The sequence below is a fragment of the Camelus bactrianus genome, chromosome 11 (assembly GCF_048773025.1).
Source record: "Camelus bactrianus isolate YW-2024 breed Bactrian camel chromosome 11, ASM4877302v1, whole genome shotgun sequence".
Taxonomy (NCBI): Eukaryota; Metazoa; Chordata; class Mammalia; order Artiodactyla; family Camelidae; genus Camelus; species Camelus bactrianus.
The window spans coordinates 63,504,712-63,526,434 of NC_133549.1; the positions used below are offsets into that span (position 1 = coordinate 63,504,712).

A 21,723-nucleotide genomic window follows, 5' to 3' on the forward strand; every position below is an offset into this window, starting at 1 on the left:
TGTAAGTCATGTTGATAACAAAGACCTCCTAAATTAGGTGGTAATAAGCATACTTCATCTATATGGTATTCTTCCCCAGAATCCATAGCGCCAATCTAATCATAAGTAATTTATACAAACCCAAATTGAGGATCATTTTACAAAATACCTGACCAGTGCTTTTTGAAACTAATAAAGTAAGGTGTATATTTTAAAAGAAGATAGAAGCAGAAGGAACACTTTGTAGCTCATTCTATGAGGTCAGCATTACCCCATTGCCAAAATCAAGCAAAGCCTTTGCAAGAACCACAAATCAGTATCTCCCGTGAACATATATACAAATATTCTCAACAGAATATCAGCAAATCAAATCCAACAATGTGTAAAAATAATTACACATTGCAACCAGTTGAGATTTATTCCTGGTGTACAAGACTGTTTCAACATTCAAAAATCAACTAATGTAATCCATCATGTCAATAGACTGAAAGAAAAGAATCATGTGACCATATTAATAGATGCAGAAAAAACATTGGACAAAATCCTATACCCATTCATTATAAAAACTCTCAGCCAACTAAGAATAGGAGGGCTTCCTCAAATTGATAAAGAACATCTAAAAAACCTATAGCTGATATCAAACTTAATGGTGAGAAACTAGATGCTTTCTCATTAAGATAAGGAACACATCAAGGATGCCTGCTCTCACTAGTCTTATTCAACATCATACTGGAAGTCCTGGGTTACAAATAAGACAAGAGAAGGAGATTAAAAAGCATATGGACTGCAAAGGAAAAAACAAAACTATTTTTGTTTACAGATGATATGTATATTATTGTAGAAAATAACAAAGAATCAAAAAACTCCTGAAAATAAAAAGTGATCACAGCAAAGTTTAGTATAAAAGTCAATTGGTTTCTTCTATACTAGCAATGAACAGTCAGAATTTAAAGTTAAAAACAGAATACCATTTACATTAACATCCCTGAAAAGAAATACTTAAGTATAAATCTACCAATTATGTGCAAGTTCTATATGAGGGAAACTGCTAAACTCTTGATGAAAGAAATGAAAGAATATCCAAATGAGTGGAAAGATAATCTATGTATGAGGATAAGAAGACTCCATATGGGCAAAATGTCAAGTTCTTATCAACTTGATCTACAGATATAACACAACCCCTATCCAAATCCTAGCACATTATTTTGGATAGGGGGCAACTGATTCTACTTAACATGGAAAGGCAAAGGACCCAGAAGATTCAAGACCATATTGAAGGAGAATAAAGTCAGAGGTTGACATCACCTGACTTCAAGACTTACTATCAAGCTACAGTAGCAGCTTTTTGAAATAAAAAGGTTTTTAAAAATTCTAGGCCAGCTGTCACTCATGTACATACATACTAAAATCCTAATAAAATATTAGCAAATGAAAATCCATCATTACATAGGAATGATATATACCATGCCCAAGTTAGAACCATTTCAAGAAGATTGTTACAAGACTATTTTAACATTAGAACATTCATTAATTTTCTAATTTACCACATTAATAGATGAAAAGAGAAATGATATATAACCTTCTCAGCAGATACAGAGCTCAACAGTAATTCATGACACAATCTCTTACCAAACTAAGTGCAAAATGAAATATCTTTAGTTTCATATAGCACATCCACAGAGATCTACAGTACATATCATATTCAAATGTGAAATGTTACAAGCATAATTCTGAAATAAGATAAAAACAGTAAGACTATGTACTGACACTACTTCTCTTTATCATTGCCTGTACATTACTATGAAGAAAAATAAAAGCATAAAAATTAGAAAAGAAATAAACCAACTATAATAAAGTGGAATACCAAAGGTGAAAATAAACAATGCTTTGGAAAAACAAAAAGCATAGGTGTGGAAATTTTACCTGCCAGTTATCAAGGTATTTTAAATTTAGAATAATTAAGATGCAAAGTAAAATAATAGAAATGGGTATGTAGACTACTAGTACAAAACAAAGATCCACGCACAGACTGCACATTTAGGCAAACTTAATATATGGCAGATGTGGCTCTGTACACTGATAAGGCAGGAAAAGCATTTTAATAAAAAGTTCTTGTGCAACTGATTATGGAGTAAACAAACATAAAAATCCTTCTCTCACGATATACAAAAAATTCAAATTTAGTAAAATCTTAAATGAGAAAGGCAAAGCTTGAAATTTTTGAAGGCAAATATAAAAGGGTATTTTTAAGCTCACAGTTAAGAAGATATAAAATGGCAAACCTTAAACTAATCTTCATCAATAACATCATAAAGATAATGAAAAGGCAAATCCAAACTGGGAAAAGATAAAACACATAAAACCAATAAAACAATCCAGCAGGAAAATGGTTCCATGTCAAACAGGTTATTTCATTGAAGAAAAAGGACTTACCGACAAGCATGTTTTAAAAATTGCTTAATTGCATAGGAAACCAGGGAATGCAAATTGGAAGCATATTATCAGACAGTTCACTTTTATAGACAGGCAAAAATTCAAAATCTGAATTTACAGAGAATTGTCAAATACCTGAATTCTGCCTTCACTGCTCATTGGAGCCTAAAACGAAAAAATCTTTTGGAAAACAATTTGATATTTCCTCTTAAATCTGAACAATCATACAACCTATGCCCTAGTCGTTAGTTCTTAAATATGACCCCTAGGAGACTTCTGCACTAGACACACCAGAATTAAAATGTTCATAATAGCTTTACACATAAGAGAAAAAGAGAGCGACAAAGAAATAAAAAAAAGTCCTAATAGTCCATATGCTCCTTTCAGTAGAATAAATACATTCTGACATATTTACATAATGGATTAATGAATACATTAGTGTTTTGAAAAAAAAATGTGAAAAAAAGTAAGTTGCAAAAAAGTAAATAATACTGGTATATCCTCACATATTCCCATATCTAAGTATTATATTTTATGTTACTTTAAGTGTGTACAATAAATACTGGTATATCCTCACATACTCCCATATCTAAGTATTATATTATTATGTTACTTTAAGTGTGTACAATTATAAAAACAGGTAAGAAAATGATCAATATAAAATTTAGGATGGTAGTTAATGCTAAAGAGAGGGAAAAGGTCTTACCATATGGGTTAAGTACATAGGTATTTACTTGAATTACTATTAGTATTATTTAAGTACTACATATGTTATATTTACTCTAGTATGTGAGATACGTTACATACTTTTCAATAGAAAAAACAAGAAAAAATTAAGTTGTTTAAATTTTGTGTGGTTCTCACTTCTCCTCCTTCTGCCTTCCTTGGTCCCTGCCTGTTCTGGCAGCCTGACCCTCACTTCCCACCTGGTATCTAAGCCCTGGTTTAAGATAACTAAAATAGTTTCCTGCTTGTATCCAAGCATCCTGACTGAAACACAACATGGAAATAACATTTCCAATTTAGAACGGCAAATATTATGCTCTTAGGTATTTAAGTTTCATTGGTCTTATCTATTTTATTGCATACACTATCAATTTCCAAATACTTTTGCAGATTTCTATAGAAGAATTTGTACACAACAGTGCTGATAATGGATTCAACATAAGACAGGAAAAAAAGAAAAGCAAGAGGAAGCAAATAGAATCAACCTTGTTTTCCTGAGTATACTACACATCTGGCTAATTATCCTTAATAAACCTTTAATCCTATGATGTGTTCCTCCCACCATCCTACATGGAATCGATGAACGTTAAGTTAAAAATTCCCTTAAGCAAAATATAACTCTCACAAAGCATCAATTGAAAGAAAATAAATCTTACATGACTTTAAATTCTGATGGTGCCTTATATTTTTCTACAGCTCTCATAGCTGAAGTCTTTCAGTTCATGAAATAGTCGGTTTAGGTACAGCCTGTTTTACAAATAAGGAACCCAAGGTCCAGGTAGGTTAAAAGATTCCTGTGAGGTTATAGAACAGTCAGTGACGACTCTGACACTGATACCACAGATTCAGACAGACTTGTCTACCACTTTAAAAGGGACAGTTCATATAAACCACTTGCTACAGTGAGGAACATAATAAATTTTCAATAATAAAGGTGAATTCTCTCTCCTATACCCTCCATTCTGCCTTATTTATCAGTCTCTTGCAGCTGAGTCTTCTGAGCTATAGATCCCAAGTTTCAGTGAAAATGCTGAGTTGATAGTATTCAAAGTCACACGGTGATTCTTCCTATTCTGACCCACCTAAATGTATTTTTGCCAATTTGTCACTTGGCAATCATTACAGTGCTCAGATTATCACACGATCCCAAATTCCAAATAAAAATATCTAGAGGGTTAGAAAAACTCCAGATTTTAAGCAATCCATTTATACAGTGTCCAGATACTTAACTGATTTTTTTTTTTTTTTAACCAGCTTCCACCTACTATCACATATAGTGGACAGACCACAACATTGGCTATCAGCCACTTGGATTTTGTTTTGTGTGTGGTTTGACCTTCAGCAAATGATGTAACCTCCCTGAATTTCAGCCTCCTCACCTCCTTATCAAAAACAGAGGTAGTTTAACTAGATATTTAATAAGGTCCCTCCCTATTCTTTTTTTTTTTTTAACTCCTACAACTTTATAGTATCTTCTGATTGCTGCCAACATAGAAAGGCAAATACCAACTTAAGTTACGCCTTGGTGTTTCTAAGTAATGTACCTCAGACTATAGCACAGAAACGCTTAGTGAATCAGAGGTGGTGCCAGAATTAGAATTTATAGTTGCACCTCATCTATTGTTTTTCTACTGAGCCATACTGCCTCATACAGATGCCATTTAATAATAAAACAAGATTTAAAGGGCAAAATGTCATGATTTCATACCAGCATATACAAGGATAAAATTGAAAGATGCTGCTGTAAAATCATCTCACCTGAAAGACTGTCAAGTATTTACACTGCTGCAAAAAAAAAAAAAATGTATACTCATCTACTCTTGCTTCACAGTAATATTTGGTTCAAAGATTATAGTGGAGTTTGAAGAGACTGGTCACCCATATGTTTGAAAACTCTATATACAAAAGTACATTTGATAAGCCCTTATTAATAAAAAGGACAATTGGACTTCTTGAAACTGTACTCAAGGGACTTTGCACTGAAGGGATATAAGCATTGAGCTTAAAATCCAGGGCTGAAACAAACCGCTAATTAAAGTAAATCTTATCTATTTCAAGACCCCAAATTATAAAATAGTATTTCTAGGAACACTTAACTGAGCATGTAAGTGCTGTTTAAGTAAATACTACTATGATTCCCAGTTTATGCATGAAGAAACAGAGATCTGAGGTTATATAACCAGTATAGGGAATAACAGAAAGCAAGAATAGTTTCTGTTAAACATGATACCTTCTTTGTGCACGTAAAATACCCAATTAGTATTTCACATGTGACTTTTACATGCTTATAAAGGAGCACACATTGAAGTGCTCACTCTTTTATGCTGTAAAATTAAAGTATAACCAAGCAGGACCCAGTGAGGCCTTCCAGGGTCAGACCCCTATCCCACGCCCTCTGCTGTAGCTCCTCTCTGAAATACCCAGATAATAGTATCTCATGTATATTTCCTGAGTTTTTCAGATGCTAAAAAACCACCACCAAATGGAAGAAATTAACTACTTGATGATAGATAGCACCTGGCCCCTAGACCTTCTGGCACCTAGGGTCTGATAATGTTGACCAGCCTGTTATTTCAACATCAACCAGTGAGAGAATTGTGCATGAGCTGATCACGTACCCTGAGACCCCCGTCCCTTACCTGGCCTTTAAGTATGCTTTTGGGGAGTTTGGAGTTTTCTTGGGCATGAGCCACCCCGTCCTCCTTGCTCGGCCCTGCAACACACCTTTCTCTGCTCCAGACTTCGATGTTTCAGTTTGTTTGGCCTTATGGTGCCGCAGGCAGACAAACTTGCCTTTGGTAATGAAAGGAAACAAAAAATAACAAACAAAAAACAAAAAAACTTTTAAAGCTAAAACTGAGACTGACTGGGACCTGGGCCCCGAGCCCCCAGTGCCGAGCCCCGGGCCCCTGGGCTGCAATGCTTGCACCGGACCTGAACAACAGGATTCAAAAAAACTATAAACGACAAAAAATAACTGTGCATGCCCAATTGGGGCGAGTTATGAGCAATAAAATACAAAAAGACCAAAAGCCAAACTGCCGCTTCCGAGGTCTTGGCGCAAAAGCAGGGTACTGCGCATGACCCCTGGGCACAGCACCACCAATGGGGTGGGCTGACCGCCTAAGCCACCCCTGGCCCCGCCCTTGGACCCACCCCTACCCTCACTCCAATTAAGGAACTAACTCACTGGCATCAGGGAGTAAGCAAGAGAACCTGTTGCTTGTTTTCACTCCCTCATGCTGCAGCCCGAGTCCCAATAAAACCTTGCCTGAATTTCTCGTCTATTGATTAAGGAGGCCAAGAACCTGGGTCGGTAACAAAATTAGTTTTCTTTATCAGTACACTGTCTCAAAAATCTCACATATTACTTGTTTAAGAGAAGTTAAACTTTTAAATGGAGGCATACTGGAGCTTAAAAAGTCAGGTTTATTTCACAAATAAACACAAGTAAATTTTTAGTCATGGTTTTACAAATGCTTTTATAGTATACTGTAACTTTGTAATAGGGAAGAACAAATCTGATCTGTTCCTTTCCTCTAACCCTGTGCTCTGTTTCCTGCCCTTAGTCATACTAGTTCTGCATCTTTCCTAAAAGAATATTGCCCATAGCCTGACATATACAGGACAGCACATTCTTAAGGCTCTGACCTTTTAAGGGGCTTACTTTTCCATTCATATAGACATAAAAAGTTGCATAACAGAGAATAACATTTGCCTTGTTGGAGGTTTAGAGGGACACCATGACCTGACCTACCTCGACAGCTGCAAGAACAAAGGATTCTGACACCAAGAAATTTGCAACAACCAACCACACCCCCTCTCCTTTTTAGTATAAAATTAGCCTGAATTCTGACTTGGATAAGACAGTTTTCTAGGATCCTAGTCACCCCATGTTCTCAGTCTGTTGGCTTTCTGAATAAAGTCATTATTCCTTGCTCCAATACCTCGTCTCCCAACATACTGGCCTGTTGTGTGATGAGCAGAATGAGTTTGGACTCAGTAACAACTTTATCTTAAAACATATATGCAGTACCAATCATCTCCAGACTTCCTTTTATTCAGAGAGATAATATTTGGTATCTTAAATCTTGATTTTTTATTTTACCATTAGCTATTTTTTTCTTAAACTGACAAAACCATATTTTAATTTGATTTAGAATGAAAGTAAGTGAAGTCTACTGTTGGTTCCCGTTTGCAAACAGTGACACATTATGCAGTTCATAAAAATTACAGGCACTATAATTTATTGGTTTGGAACCCTGAGTTTCATTTTTAGTTTATTTCCTGAGAATCCATTCTGTGATACTGCCTGAAGCATATCCTTTGCAAATACATAAACGGATAATGTTAGTTTCCTAAATAAGGTTTACTAGCTGAGACTGAACTTCCCTGTCAAATGCAGCAATAAATTCAGGCTGCTTCTCAACTCCATTAAGCAGTTACTGTCAGCTGGGTTAAATGTTCTCAGTGGCGGACATCAGTACCAGAGAAACACCTGGGACAGAGGATGGTTGCTTCACCGAGCAACTTCCTTAACTTGCAGGACTGAGGTTCCATCTGAGCAGGGCTTTCACTGAAGCACATGTCTAAATCATACCTTTGTTTTTACTGTAGGTGGCAGGATTTTTATGTTTTATATCTTGTTGGAACCCCGTATTTTCTTGCAAATGAAAACTTAAGGTACTTTATCCAACAGATTATGTTTTATGAAAATATTCACATGGTTCCAGAGAGAATGGCCAGGCCTTTGATGGTGGTTTGTTATTGTTTATAAACAAATACATGTTATTTGATCTGATCTTACTTCACATGTTTTATTTTTCTTTTTATCCTGCAATTTCAGTCTTTACCTAAATTTTGAAAATTATTCAGTATATTAAGGACAATGATATTGAAACTTTTAAAAAGAGAATTCACTCCTGTTAAAGGTTTGAAAATGGTTATATCTGCATTGACTCAATTATTCCAAATGAGTACTACAAAGACTATTGATCGAGATATAGTTATTTCTCAAATAGAGTATAATTTAGCCATTAATAGTTTAAAAAACAGCAATTTAAAAACACAAAACAAAAATCTACTAAAATGTTTAAGCTTATGAAACTGTGACTCTTAAAATCTTTATTTAGACCTCCAATAGCATAAAATACTACCACTCACATTTTTGTGATAATTACATAGATCTGTGTACAGTTAAAATCATCACTATTTTTTTATTCTGTATTAAACCATTTTCATCATGTCTTTTTAAAAGCAAATTATGTTAGTGAAGATAATTTCTTGGCCAGCCCACGTAAGGCTAATGTATTTATATTTTAACTCCCATAAAAATTTGTGCTTTATTATTTATTTCAAACCTCTAAAACAAAATAATTAGGGTGGGTTGAAATTCATCAAAAAGCTTTTGGCTTCTCCTTAATCTGAAGTCAACATATGCTCTTCCTTAATAACTGTTACTTATTCTACTCATGGGAAATAGCAAATTATCTAAAAGTTAACCCCAAATTGCTTAATTTTCTATTTCAGCCCCTTCACATTTCTTCTACTTGGTCCATACTCTCAATTAACCTAAGGAAAAATCTGTCTCTGCACAAATCACTACACTTGCCAATAGTAAAATAACTCTCATTCACGTCTGCTTAAGCAGAACCACAAAAGACCTACTTTGTACAAATATGCTCATGTAGGCATTTTAAAGAGAATTTTAGCATTTTTTAGGACTAACTTTATGAATATTTCTGGGTAAAAAAAAAATGAGGCCTAGAACTATTCTCTGTTCTCATGTGAAAATCTTCATGACTTCTCCCCAAAAGTTTGCCACACTGTTTGAAATACTTAAGTGCGTCAGCATGGCAATAACACACACACATAAATAACGTGTATTAATAATAATAATAACGTGTACCTTTTTGTTTCTGAAGCTCAAGATTCTGTCATCAGGGCTAGATAACAACCTTATATAGACAGGAAAATTAGAGATCAAAAAAAAAATCTAACATACTCTCAATAGACTATATAGACTTTCTTACAAAGAATAACATTTTCATTTTTTTTCTCTTGCTGACATCAGATTTTAAAGCTTTGATAGTATCTTTCATGAGTTTACCACGTTCTTGTCCAGAAAATATTTACATAGTCAGGGTATCATGTGACCTTCATGATAATTTTGTGATTTAGGTGAAGAAGTATCATAACCACTTAACAGAACAGAAAAAATCTGAGGACTACAGAGGTTGGTTTGCTCAATATCATACACATTGAACCCAGGTCTTCCAATTCTAAATTTAGTTCAGAATCTTACCACCACCCCTCTTTGTATGCTAAAGTATTTTTCTAAATTGCTTTCCTTAGGGCAATAATACATAATAATTTTTCCAGAAAACTGGGTACGTGTGATAGAATGTAAAATTTGGCATGATTTCCTTGGAAATCTGTGCTATAGTAGTCAGTTTCTCAATTGTTCTATTATGTGTTCATCATGGCCTCTCCCACCATGGCCTGATGAAGGCAACACACAAAGTAAACATTTATGCCTGAATTTCCAGCCCATATTCCAGTTGGGCAGTCATATTGGTTTATGTTTAATTTAACTTTTTCTATGGAAATAGCATTGATTCACTTTTACTTAGATCATTGTTCCAAATGCAATGACGTCCCACTTCCTGCCATAATACAGGCAGTGTACCCCAGAATCACTAGCATCAAGTAATTGCATGTCCACCTTATGCAGATCTGTGCACTCTATGCACAGATACACAGAGAAGGATAATGCTCTACAGAACTTACAGAGCGGATGACTAAGTAGGAACTGAAAATCCAAATGCATAAATAGCTACATTAAAATTCTTCCTGGTTAAAAGGATGGCAAACATCAGAGTCTGTTGCTCTTACTGTCATTTTAGGTTTTAAGCGGTTTCCCTTTGTGGTAACTCACACTACCTAAAAGTGGCATGAGTTGAATCATGCCCAGGTGTAAGGCAAAGCTGAACAGCTGAGCTTCTAAAGCCTTTGTGGGTCTCGTTATCTCTGAAGCTCAGAGAAGATAAAAACCAGGCTCAAAATTGGACAGCTAGTAAGGGACAGGTCTGCCTGACTTTTATGTCTAAGATTTGCTCCTGTTTCACAGGGCTTTCGGGAGGGTTAAATGAGAGTTCCCAGCGAACTTAGAATAAACTCATGCTCGTTTCGGCAGCAGCACATATACTAAACTTAGAATGATATGGAGATTAGTATGGCCCCTGCGCAAGGATGACAAGCAAATCCGTGAAGTGTTCTGTATTTTTGAAAATGACACATATGAACTTATTTACAAAACAGAAACAGACTCACAGACATAGAGAACAAACTTTTGGTTGCCAAAGGGGAAAGCAGCGGCGGGAGGAGCAAGGGAGAAATAAACTGGGAGTTCAGGATTTACAGATACTACCTACCATGTAAAATAGATAGACAACAAGGTCCTACTGTATAGCACAGGGAACTATATTCAATACCTTGCAATAGCTTATCATGAAAAAGAATATGGAAAGGAATATATATGTGTATGTATAAATGGATCACTATGCTGTACACCAGAAACAAACACAACATTGTAAACTGACTATACTTCAATAACAAAACAAAACAAGAAACTCCACAACTTTGGGATGTAGCAGTCAGTGTAGGAATTGGAGGATGAAACCATCTGCAGCTCTCAGGTGTTTTGGCTAAAACCAGTCACATGCAGAGCACATAGCAGTGGTCCCAAAAGCCACAAGAATAAGAATACCCGATAGCACAGTGCTTTGTCTCACTTCATACAGTGACAGAGCCTTGGCCTGAAAGCTCTAGCAGCATCGCACTATACATCTGACAGTTTTCAACCTGCAATAGTGACACAGAGCTGTGGATTATGCACACAGTAATGCCAGGAGGTGCAGTATTAGGCTCAAGAAGACTGTAATAAACAGAAGTTTCTATGTGGCCCCTACATGCGTGGAAATCTTGGAATTGGAGAAGTAACAAGGAAAAATCATTCTTTCTCTTTGTTCCCCAATAGTTAGCCTCATGAGGAATTTTGGGATCCTGACTTTTAACCTCTTCTAATCTCTAGACCTTATTTACATGCATAAGAAGAGTTTAAAAAGCCATGTTCTATCTACATTTCAATTTTTGGTAGATGACTTGCTACTTGAGCCAGAGAAACTGAAGCACAGCTGAATGTAGTTTAATGTTGTAATTATGTAAAACTTACAACTAAACAAAGCTGCTACATATCACTATTAAAGGCATGGCTAAGAGCTTTTGTGTATATGATAATTAGCCATAGATAGGCCATTTTAATAATGGTTGTAATTATAATTTTTTCATCTAATTAATTCAAATGGATTTTTCTCTTTCCTTAATTCTCTTGTATGTCTGCTTAACATCCATGATATACTCTCCTGATTCACTCGCTTGCATGATTAGTCTCCTTTTGCTCCCTCCAGCCCCATTCAGTAAAAGGCAAAGGTTCTGAATCCTAAAATTTTTCTACATCTTGCTATGTAGTTAGGCCTGGAGTAACACATGCCTACCTTGCCTGTACCAACTTTTCTCAGACATTTTTGAGCAGCATTTTTAGATGCTTCATGATTCCCATCCCAGTTGAGAAATACGGGTGTGTGTGTCTGTGTGCCTAAGTACGTCAGTGGTGGTGAATATGAAGGCTGTTGCAAGAACTGAAGGGCTAAAACCTCACAGACTCTGAGCCTGTGGACAGCAGATCCTTTCAAAGTTCAACAATTGCTTGGCATGTGCGATAAAAATGATGTTACAGGTGGGAAGAAGTGAGGAAGGAGCTCAGACACGTTACTTCCTGGAAGTCCCAGAGACAGGCCTTTCCCATGATGGATTTTAAAATGAAATCACACAAACGAATATAAGTTTATCATTACCAGATGAAGGAAGTGAAAGAGAGAGTTGGTTGAGGAAAGAGGGAATGTACCTTCCGCCTGTCCGATTTGAAATAACAGAATCTGTCTGTCGGCTGGGCACTGTTATAAAGCACTGCACAGCGTATTCCATTTAATTCTGATGAAGTCTCTGCTGTGGGTCTCATTATCTCCGAAGCACAGAGAAGATAAAAACCAGGCTCAAGGTTGAAAAGCTAGTAAGTGACAGGTCTGTCTGATTTTTAAGTCTTAAGATTTGCTCTTGTTTCATAGGGCTTTGGGAAGGGTTAAATGACAGTTCTCAATTAACTTAGAATAAGCCCCCAACTCTACACCATGGCCTGCCCATCCCACCAAAATCATTTTCTTTTTCCTCAAGTATGCTACAATCACATTGATGTTACTTTCTAAAATTGGAAGATAAAATTCTTTAGCCTCAAGGCCTTGACATGTGTTAGTCTCTGCCTGGAGTGCTCTCGTCTCAGCTAGTCCAATGTCTGGCTCTTTCTTAAGCCTCAGCTCACATGTCATCAATTCTGAGAGGCCTTCTCTGACCAACCTATCTAAAGCCTCTATAACACTTGCTATGAGTAATGATTTATTCAATTGATTACTTATTTATTGTCTCTTTTTAAAGCCTTGGTCCATGAGGGTAGGTACATCTATTATCTCCAGAATCTGCCGTAATATTGATAAAAGCATTAGATCTATATATATGTGAATGAATAAAAAAAACAAAAAAGCCCCATCAGAGTCTGGCATATATCTGTCATACATATTAATCTCCTTCATCCTCTAAACACTACAAGAAAGCAAAGGTAGTCAGCAAAATAATAAATCATTGAATATTCCCTTGTCTATGATGTGTGATTTTTAGAATTGAGAGGCCCTTGGATTCTTGTCCTTACTTTGGTTCTTGAGTGTGAGACTCATGCAAACACTCTCATCCTCCCTGCCCCAACTTCAGATTTAAAGAGGAACTGAAGCAAAAATAAATACACACATACATACATACACACACAGGGTTGCCAGTCTCTGCAGGGTACTCAGGCACCACCAGGGACCGGAAACATTGCTTGGGGACTTCTGTTTAATCATAGCTGACACGTAATTTCTCCTAGGGGCGTACAGACAACATGAGCAAGTGAAGCTGGCCCAGGGAGGGCACCGAGCACAGGAGTATGTGTGTTTCACATCAAGGGGACACTCCACCCAGCTCCAGCTACTGCTGGGTGATGATGCTGTGGTCGAATAGGGCTCAATGTAGCCGAGTATTCTGTTCTGTTCTTTTTCTTTCTTTTTTTTTTTAAAAGACAGACCAGAAGTTAGATTTTTATGCAGAAATCTTTCTAATTCTAGATAATAAAAATTAACTTTAAAAATTAAAACTTTTCCAATTTTCAATAACATGTATGGACCTGGAGTGTATTATGCTTAGTTAAATAAGTCAGAAAGAGAAAGCCAAATACTGTATGTTTTCACTTATATGTGGAATCTAAAAAATAAAACTAGTGAATATAACAAAAAAGAAGCAGACTCACAGATAGAGAGAACAAAGCCATGGTTACCAGTGGGAAGAGGGAACAGGAGAGGTACAAGATAGGGGTAGAGGATTAAGAGGTACAAACAATTATATATAAAGTAAAAAAGCTACAAGATACATTATATAACATAGAGAAATAGCCAATATTTTATAATAACTATAAATGGAGTATAACCTATAAAAATTTGAATCATTATGTTGTACACTTGAAATTAACATAATATTGTAAATTAATTGTACCTCAATAAAAAAAATTAAAATGTCATATGTGGGATAGGGAACTCTATTCAATATTTTATAATAACATCATGGAAAAGAATCTAAAAAAGAATATATGTATACACATATATGTATAACAGAATCACTTTGTTGTACAACTGAAACTAATACAACATTGTAAATCAAATATGCTTCAATAAAAATAAACAAATACCATGTGTGGGAAAAGATCTCTAGAGCGATGCTTTCACTAATCCCCAGTTGTCCTAATCATAATCTGATACCATTTTCTCTTCCCTTTCTATCCTCAAGGAGAAGTTCCTGAACTACAGAGGAGAAAACTAAATTGAAATGCACTTTAGACAGTATCTCCATTCCTTGCAGTTAGAATACAACTTCTCTGAATTGCAATGTTTTTTATAAAACTTGAGATATTAGTGATTAAAAATAGAAAAATTAAGGTCAAACTTCTTCACTGGAAATAAAATCTCCATAATATATTGTATAGAGAAAAAGCAGTTAGTGTTCAAACTGCCTTTTTCAGGATTGAAAACAATATTTATACATAAATCCCAAACCAATTTTGGCCGTTCTGAATAAAAATAAGAATAAAAACAGTAAAATCAATTTTTAAAAAATCGTATCATAATCAAGCATCTGCTCTTGCTATCGATGCATGTTGTCCATGCCGAAATGAGGCCCCACTAAAAAGAGGAAGAAAGCACCATTCCTAGGAAGAAACTAACAGTGAGCAGTGTGTTGCTTTTTCACTATTTTCATGGGCTATCCTTTCATCTCAAGAAGATTTGGAAAAAACTGAAGAAGGGAAAGGTCAAAATTTTCAAAGGTAATTAACAGTACACTATAGTGATTTATTGACCAATTGTGCTGAAAATAGTATATTGTTCTATTTTTCATCATAAAGAAGTAATGTTCAAATATTTTGTAAGTAAATATTGGACTTATAAAAATTTCAGGAACCCCCAAGTCTAACATCACAACTTCTGAAGACTATTTAAACAACATATCCTCTATCCTGTTCCCATTTCATTATTAATAACAACAGCCACCTGAATGAAGAACAAACTATGGGTCCAATTTGTACAAGGGATTTTGTACCTTCTACCTCTAGATTATACCACAATCATGCAAGGCAGGGCTTATTCTCTTTTTATGGACAAAGACAGTTGCAAAGGAGCTGAATGACAAATTTTAAAGACATCTGTATTTGAACCAACTCAGAGCCAAGTGGCTCCAAGTGTCTTACTTCCCACAAATATGTGTGTGTGTGTGTGTTTTACATGTTGTTATTTGAAAATAGATAATAATTAGGTATGTGTTATATACACATGCTAATTATTTCCGGTATTTCAGATATATACCACAAAGCTTATCACTAACCTGCTTAATTCTCTTAATTTATAGAAAAGGGTAAGGTTGATAAAAACCAACTGTTTAAGAATTTCTTGTTAACTCACATTCTGATCCACAGAGAAAATTACTCTTGTAATGTTTTGCTCTCAAAACAAATGTTAAAAGTTTATTCTTCTAAGTACTGGAAAAGCTAAAACCTGTATTCCCAACATTATAAATATCTAAAACACAAAAGCAAATAAATGATATCCTTAAGCCAGTCTTTGAAAAGACTTTAGTCAGTCACCCTTTTGTTCCCCTCACCTAACATCACAACCTATTTAAGTTCAAATACTCAATTCAGGTTTCAATTATTCAGTCAACAGATAAGTATTTTTTAAACGATTGCATATAAATTTACCTTGTTGTCTGGATTGCCAAAATCTGTGAAGTTTTCTCATGAACTGGTGACTATAGAATACACCTAATTACATATAAACTTTACTTAAACAGAATTAAATAGAAGAATGATTAGTGATCTCTAAAGTAGCTAAAAGCTTACAAAAGCGTAACAGTTCACTTTTGCATTACTCTCAAAATAGAATATTCTTTCTTTTGGAAATTCATACTTAAGTAACAGTACAATTTTATCAATATAGCCTAACAATAAGCTTGACAATGAAATAAAATTCACACACCAAATTTCAGATAAGGAAAGACTGTTAAATACATTAAAATAAAAAGAAAATGATGGTGCTTTGAAGTTGTCAGTAGTTTAGTATCTGATTGTCCAATGCATGCCTTTGAATAACTTAATTTTTTTTCTCAAAATAAATCTATGGTTAGTCAAGTTTTGCCATTTCTACCTAATCCTCAGTTCATTTGGGTTTATTCATCATATAATTTTATAGAAATACTTCTGAGCATTGTTAAATTCCTTTTTAACTTATCAGATTACTTTGGTTTAATGTCAATGACACGGACAGTCCAGGAATGTATAAGTGATTCATTTCTAAGGTGTTTGGTAGGAAAAGTACATTTGAATTTTCCATTTGCCAAGGTTATGAAAATGATCTCCAATATCCCAATAATTTTCATCAAATAACACGACAGAGAGTGATATTTAATCACATTCACTAATAGATGATTTATTTCCTAAAGTTTGATGTTGATTAAATATGTAAATTTTAGGAACTACATGGACTATATATTAAGAGCAGTGTAAAAGAGTAGAAAGCTTTGTGAAGTATACTTCGAAAGTGTTCAGCTCACCTACAGACCCTTCTCTGCATGGAGGCCCTTATTCCTTTTGCCCATTAAGCTTCTTTTGCAGCTGACTCATGGGAAATCAGGGCTTTACTTCACCCTTTGTCCCTGGAACCAAGTCACTCATGAATAGTTGGTGGAATCTACTGAGTAAGGTCATTTGCAGATGTAGCTGCTGGGTTAAAAAATAATAATATAAATTTATAAATACAATCATATACATGCTAATTTAGATAAGTGATATTTTCTTATAAAATATTTCATATTCTGTATTCCTGGTGGTCACTAATGATCTCCATTCCTGTGTGCATAACTTTAAGTCCAGTGCACCCATCTTTCTTTATATTCTGCCCTTGGGATCATTTGAGACCAGTTACTCCAGTCTCCTTTCATTTCAATCAGATTGCTCCCAGCTGTCCTTTGTGCACTCCAAGTTTCCTTTTTGATCTCCATATGTCACATACTTCTCATCAATGTCATTCCTCAACCTACTCCTTCCATGTGAACTTTAATTCCATGTTCCTAACTCTTCCCCATTCTCTCAAAACTAGCTTAAACACCTCCTCCTCTAAAAGTGTTTCCATGCTTAGATGGAAGTAATATCATCCTCTCTGAGAGGCTCTAAGGATTAGCATGGGTATGTGAATGTTCTTACAGTGGAATTACTAGGCTCTACCTCTAGGTATTGGGTGAAATTATTCTAATGCGTGCAATCCAATAACATATTTTGAAAATAAATCACAAGCTTAAAAATCCTCTGAGCCCCGAAGGTATTTGGCTTCACAGCATTGCATCTTAAAGGAAGAGCTATTTTTCTTAATTCAGTATTCTTTCCCCATTAAGTTATAATCCTCAAGTCCTTGAGTTACTCCTGAAAAAAAGAAGAGGTAGCAGATGCTTAAGAAATTGGGTTCTAAGAGTCACTTCTAGGTTTGCAGATAAATCCACTTTTTAGAAATATAAACTTGGGCAAGCTACTTAGCTTTTCTAAGCCTCAGCTAGGTGAACTTTAAATTAGCGATCATAATGATTTCAGATTTTAGAGTTCTATTCTCTTTTATTTATGTTTTCATAAGGGAACTTCACTCTGAAAGAAACATTAATGGAGTAACATTCCCCAAGTAGCTAATTACTAACTCAATATTCAGTTTCCCTTTTGTCATAACAAAACCCCAATAGTATAAGGAAGCAATATACTCAACAAAAATTAAAATCTACATATTATGCCCACCTTCCAGCTAGAAGTGACCTTGGGACATGGGCCAATGAGATGTATATGAAAGTCACTGAGAAGAGGTGCTGAGAAAGCTCCTTTAAAAGTGGAGGGTTGAGCCCTGCAAAGATATACTAAGCTCACTTGACCATTTCACCTTTTGATTTTTTTTCATTCCTATAGCTTAGAGCATGTGCATGGCTGTTTAGGCAGCCATAATTTAACTTTCAGGGTTAAGTCCAAAAGAATCACTACATCATTACCTGAAATTCTAATGCAGTAACCATCTACCTCTAAAATTCTTGTCATGAAAGAAAAAGAAAACACAGTGATGTTTAAGTCATTGCTTGGGAATGTCAGAACTAGCACTCAAATTCAATTTCTAACTGAAACAACGTTCTCCCACTCCTTACTCCTACTCTTCAAATGAAGAGAGTATGTATATATTTGTAAGGCTGAGAAAATATACACACATACCACCTAGTTTCTCTACTCTCTGGTGGGATTAGACATTCACCTTGTGACTGTAGCTGGGTAGATGAGTTTAATTCTGAGGAAAACCTATTAAGAAGGCCAATAGGAATCTAGCCGATTCATAGGATTTATTGCATTCTTTGATCCAGTTGCCAGTAATGAAGCTGGCATTTTGACCCATCATCACACCTATATTTTACCCACATTGTGGGATTGTTGTGAGGTTTACTACAGCATTGAATACAAAATGTACAGTCTAGCACCTGATGCATAAGTAGCTACCATAATCATGATCATCCTCATCACTATCATCATTATGAAAATCCTTTTTACTGGTGAGTCCCAGCTGTCCTGCCAGCTTTAGGCTGTCATTTTAATTCCTCCAGGTCCCTCTCTAGTTGTAATCTTTGGCTTTGCTTTACCATGTGCCATTTATGCACTTCTTTTTCTTGCCAACTTGATTCTAATTTTCCGTGCTTCTAGTCTGTTTGGCACATTGCTCTTTTTGATGTGTATCTTGGCTTTAATAATGTATGAGTAATACACGTTAAAGTGACCAGCATGCCATCTTTAATAAAACAGACATTCGACCAATATAAATGGAATGTGAATTTTATAGATCCTTGCCTTAGCTTTATCAGTTCCTTGTCCCTAGGGCTATCTCCACAGCACTTGGCTGCCAGTTGCCCTGCGGAGCTGGTATATTCACAGTTTGGCTCCTGCATATCACCAAGACTTTGGGGCACATCTTGATCCCATCTTCCTTCCCCTAGCCTGAGATTTTTATTCCCAATATTAAAAGAAAAATCCGTTTTATATATAATATCCAATGTCTTCTAATATACCCATAAACATACTTTGACCTTATGATTTAACAGATATTTCTAACATCATAGAAAAGGGAAAATGTTGTCAAATGTGGACAAAGGAGAGAACACACAGAAATAAAGAGTAATACAAAATGAAGCTTCTTTATTTTTAAGAATGTAAGTTTTATTTATTTTTTTGTTTTGTTTTGTTTTTTACATTTTTTATTGAGTAATAGTTATTTTACAACGTTGTGTCAAATTCTAGTGTCGAGCACAATTTTTCAGTCATACATGAACATATATATATTCATTGTCACTTTTTTTTTACTATGAACTACCACAAGATCTTGTATATTTTTCCCTGTGCTATACAGTATAATCTTGTTTATCTATTCTGCATTTTAAAATCCCAGTCTGTCCCTTCCCACCTCCCACCCCCTTGGCAACCACAAGTTTGTATTCTATGTCTATCAGTCTGTTTCTGTTTTGTATTTATGTTTTGTTTTGTTTTGTTTTGTTTTGTTTAGATTCCTCATATAAGCGATCTCATATGGTATTTTTCTTTCTCTTTCTGGCTTACTTCACTTAGAATGACATTCTCCAGGAACATTCACGTTGCTGCAAATGGTGTTATGTTGTCAGTTTTTCTGGCTGAATAGTATTCCATCATATAAATACACCACTTCTTCTTTATTCAGTTATCTGTTGATGGACATTTAGGCTGCTTCCATGTCTTGGCTATTGTAAATAGTGCTGCTATGAACATTGGGGTGCAGGTGTCATTTTGAAGTAGGGTTCCTTCTGGATATATGCCCAGGAGCGGGATTCCTGGGTTATATGGTAAGTCTATTCCTAGTCTTTTGAGGAATCTCCATAGTGTTTTTCCTTGCTTCCCTCTCCCACTCTTAATGATTTAGTTGTCTTCTTTTACAATTTTGTGTTTATCCTTTTTGTAATTCATGGCAGTTATCTCCTTTCCTGTTACAAGTTTCTCATTTTTGTAGCATCCTGCTTCTTTTCTATTTAGAGTAGACCTGTCAATATTTCTTTTAGCATGGGTTTAGTGTTGCTAAACTCTTTTAGTTTTTGCTTGTCTGTGAAGTTCTTTATCTCTCCTTCTATTCTAAAGGATAGCCTTGCTGGATAGAGTATCCTAGGCTGCATCTTTTTTTCACTCAGGACTTTGAATATATCTTGCCACTCCCTTCTGGCCTGTAGTGTCTCTGTAGAGAAATGAGCTGGGAGCCTTATGGGGGTTCCCTTGTAACTCACTCTTTGTTTTTCTCTTGCTGCCTTTAGAATTATTTCTTTATCCTTGACTCTGGCCATCTTGATTATGATATGTCTTGGTGTGGGTCTGTTTAGGTTCTTCCTGTTTGGGACCCTCTGAGCCTCCTGTACTTGGATATCTGATTCCTTTAGGTTTGGGAAGTTTTCAATTATGATTTCTTCAAATACCTTTTCAATCCCCTTTGTTCTTTCTTCCCCTTCTGGAACCCCTATTATGCGTAGATTGGCACGCTTTATATTATCCCATAGGTCCCTTATATTGTTTTCTTTGTTTTTTATTTGTTTTTCTCTCAGCTGTTCTGATTGGGTGCTTTCTGTTGTCCTGTCTTCTAGGTCACTTATTTGTCCCTCTGCATTATCTAGCCTGCTTTGTACAGCCTTTAGGTCATCTCTCATCTCAGCAAATGAGTTTACTAATTCTACTTGGTTCTTCTTTATAGCTTCTATTTCATTTTTGACATTTTATATCTCTAAACACTATTTCTTTTAGTTCCTTCAGTACATTGATCACTCCTTTTTTGAAATCTTGATCTAGTAGGCCATCAATGTCTATTTCCTTGATCGTGCTTTCAGGGGATTTCTCTTGATCTTTTAATTGGGAGAGGTTCCTCTGCTTCTTCATATTGCTCATATCTCTCTGGCACTGTGGCTTAAGGAGTATGTTATCTAGTTCTCCTGGAGACAGTGTGCTCTTAATGATTTTATCGAGAGGTCTTTGTGTCTTCACCCTGTTTTGCAAACTCAGCTTGATGTTTCCAGAGGCCCTCTGTTGGTGCCCTCGTCTGTGCTGCTCCCAGTGGCTGTTGGCTAGCAGACTGCACCCCCTCCTAACATTGGGTCAGGAGCTGAGCTCTTACCCGGTGGGCGGGTGGGTCACTCCCCCTCCTGATGCCACAGTCAGATGCTGCACTGGGGGAGGCAGGTGGGCGGATTGTGCCCCCTCCCAGAACCATGGTCAGGTGCTGCATCCCTGCCAGGACGGTGGGTGGCCACCACCCTCTCCTGGCGCCGGTCACCCTGCTGCTCTGTGCAGCTGCTCGCTCCACCTCGGGTCGGTGCTCTGAAGGTGGGCTTGGAAGACCGCGGAATGGCCCCACCCCTACTCCGTGTCAAATCTCAGCTCCGTGTTTGTCTTGGAGGTGCAAGTTCTCTGAGGTGCCAGGGCAGAAAGATTCTATCTGCCTCGGGCTGTAAACAAGTCTCAGTCCTGCCTAGGAGGTTGTGGAGCCCCGGGGTGCAGATTCAGGGCTCGCCCCACCCCTGCCTGGGCACTGTGCACAGGAGGACATGGCAGCTGTGGCTGTGCCCTGCCTCTCTTCTCACAAGAAGCGCCAGTAATGGTGGCGCAGGTCTGTGGAGACAAAGGCTACAGCGCCCCTCCCCTCCAGGGCACACTAGGAGTGTTGCTTTGCTTTTTTCGCAATTTATGGGGGACCGAAGTTGTTCTGCTCCGTATCCCCCCCCCAGCCATGGCACGCAGCCCCCTGCAGTCCCCTGGGGCTGCCT

At 36.4% G+C, this 21,723-nt stretch overlaps 1 protein-coding gene and 1 non-coding gene across 12 annotated transcripts in view; one reads left to right on the plus strand and one right to left on the minus strand.

The window, feature by feature from the left end:
* Positions 1-21,723, minus strand: part of CTNNA3 (catenin alpha 3) — a 1,350,411-nt gene that overhangs the window by 299,892 nt on the left and 1,028,796 nt on the right. The gene's annotated exons all lie outside the window — the stretch shown is intronic.
* Positions 10,318-10,424, plus strand: LOC123617707 (U6 spliceosomal RNA). The gene has a single exon (XR_006725915.1). It is a non-coding gene; the product is annotated as a U6 spliceosomal RNA (small nuclear RNA).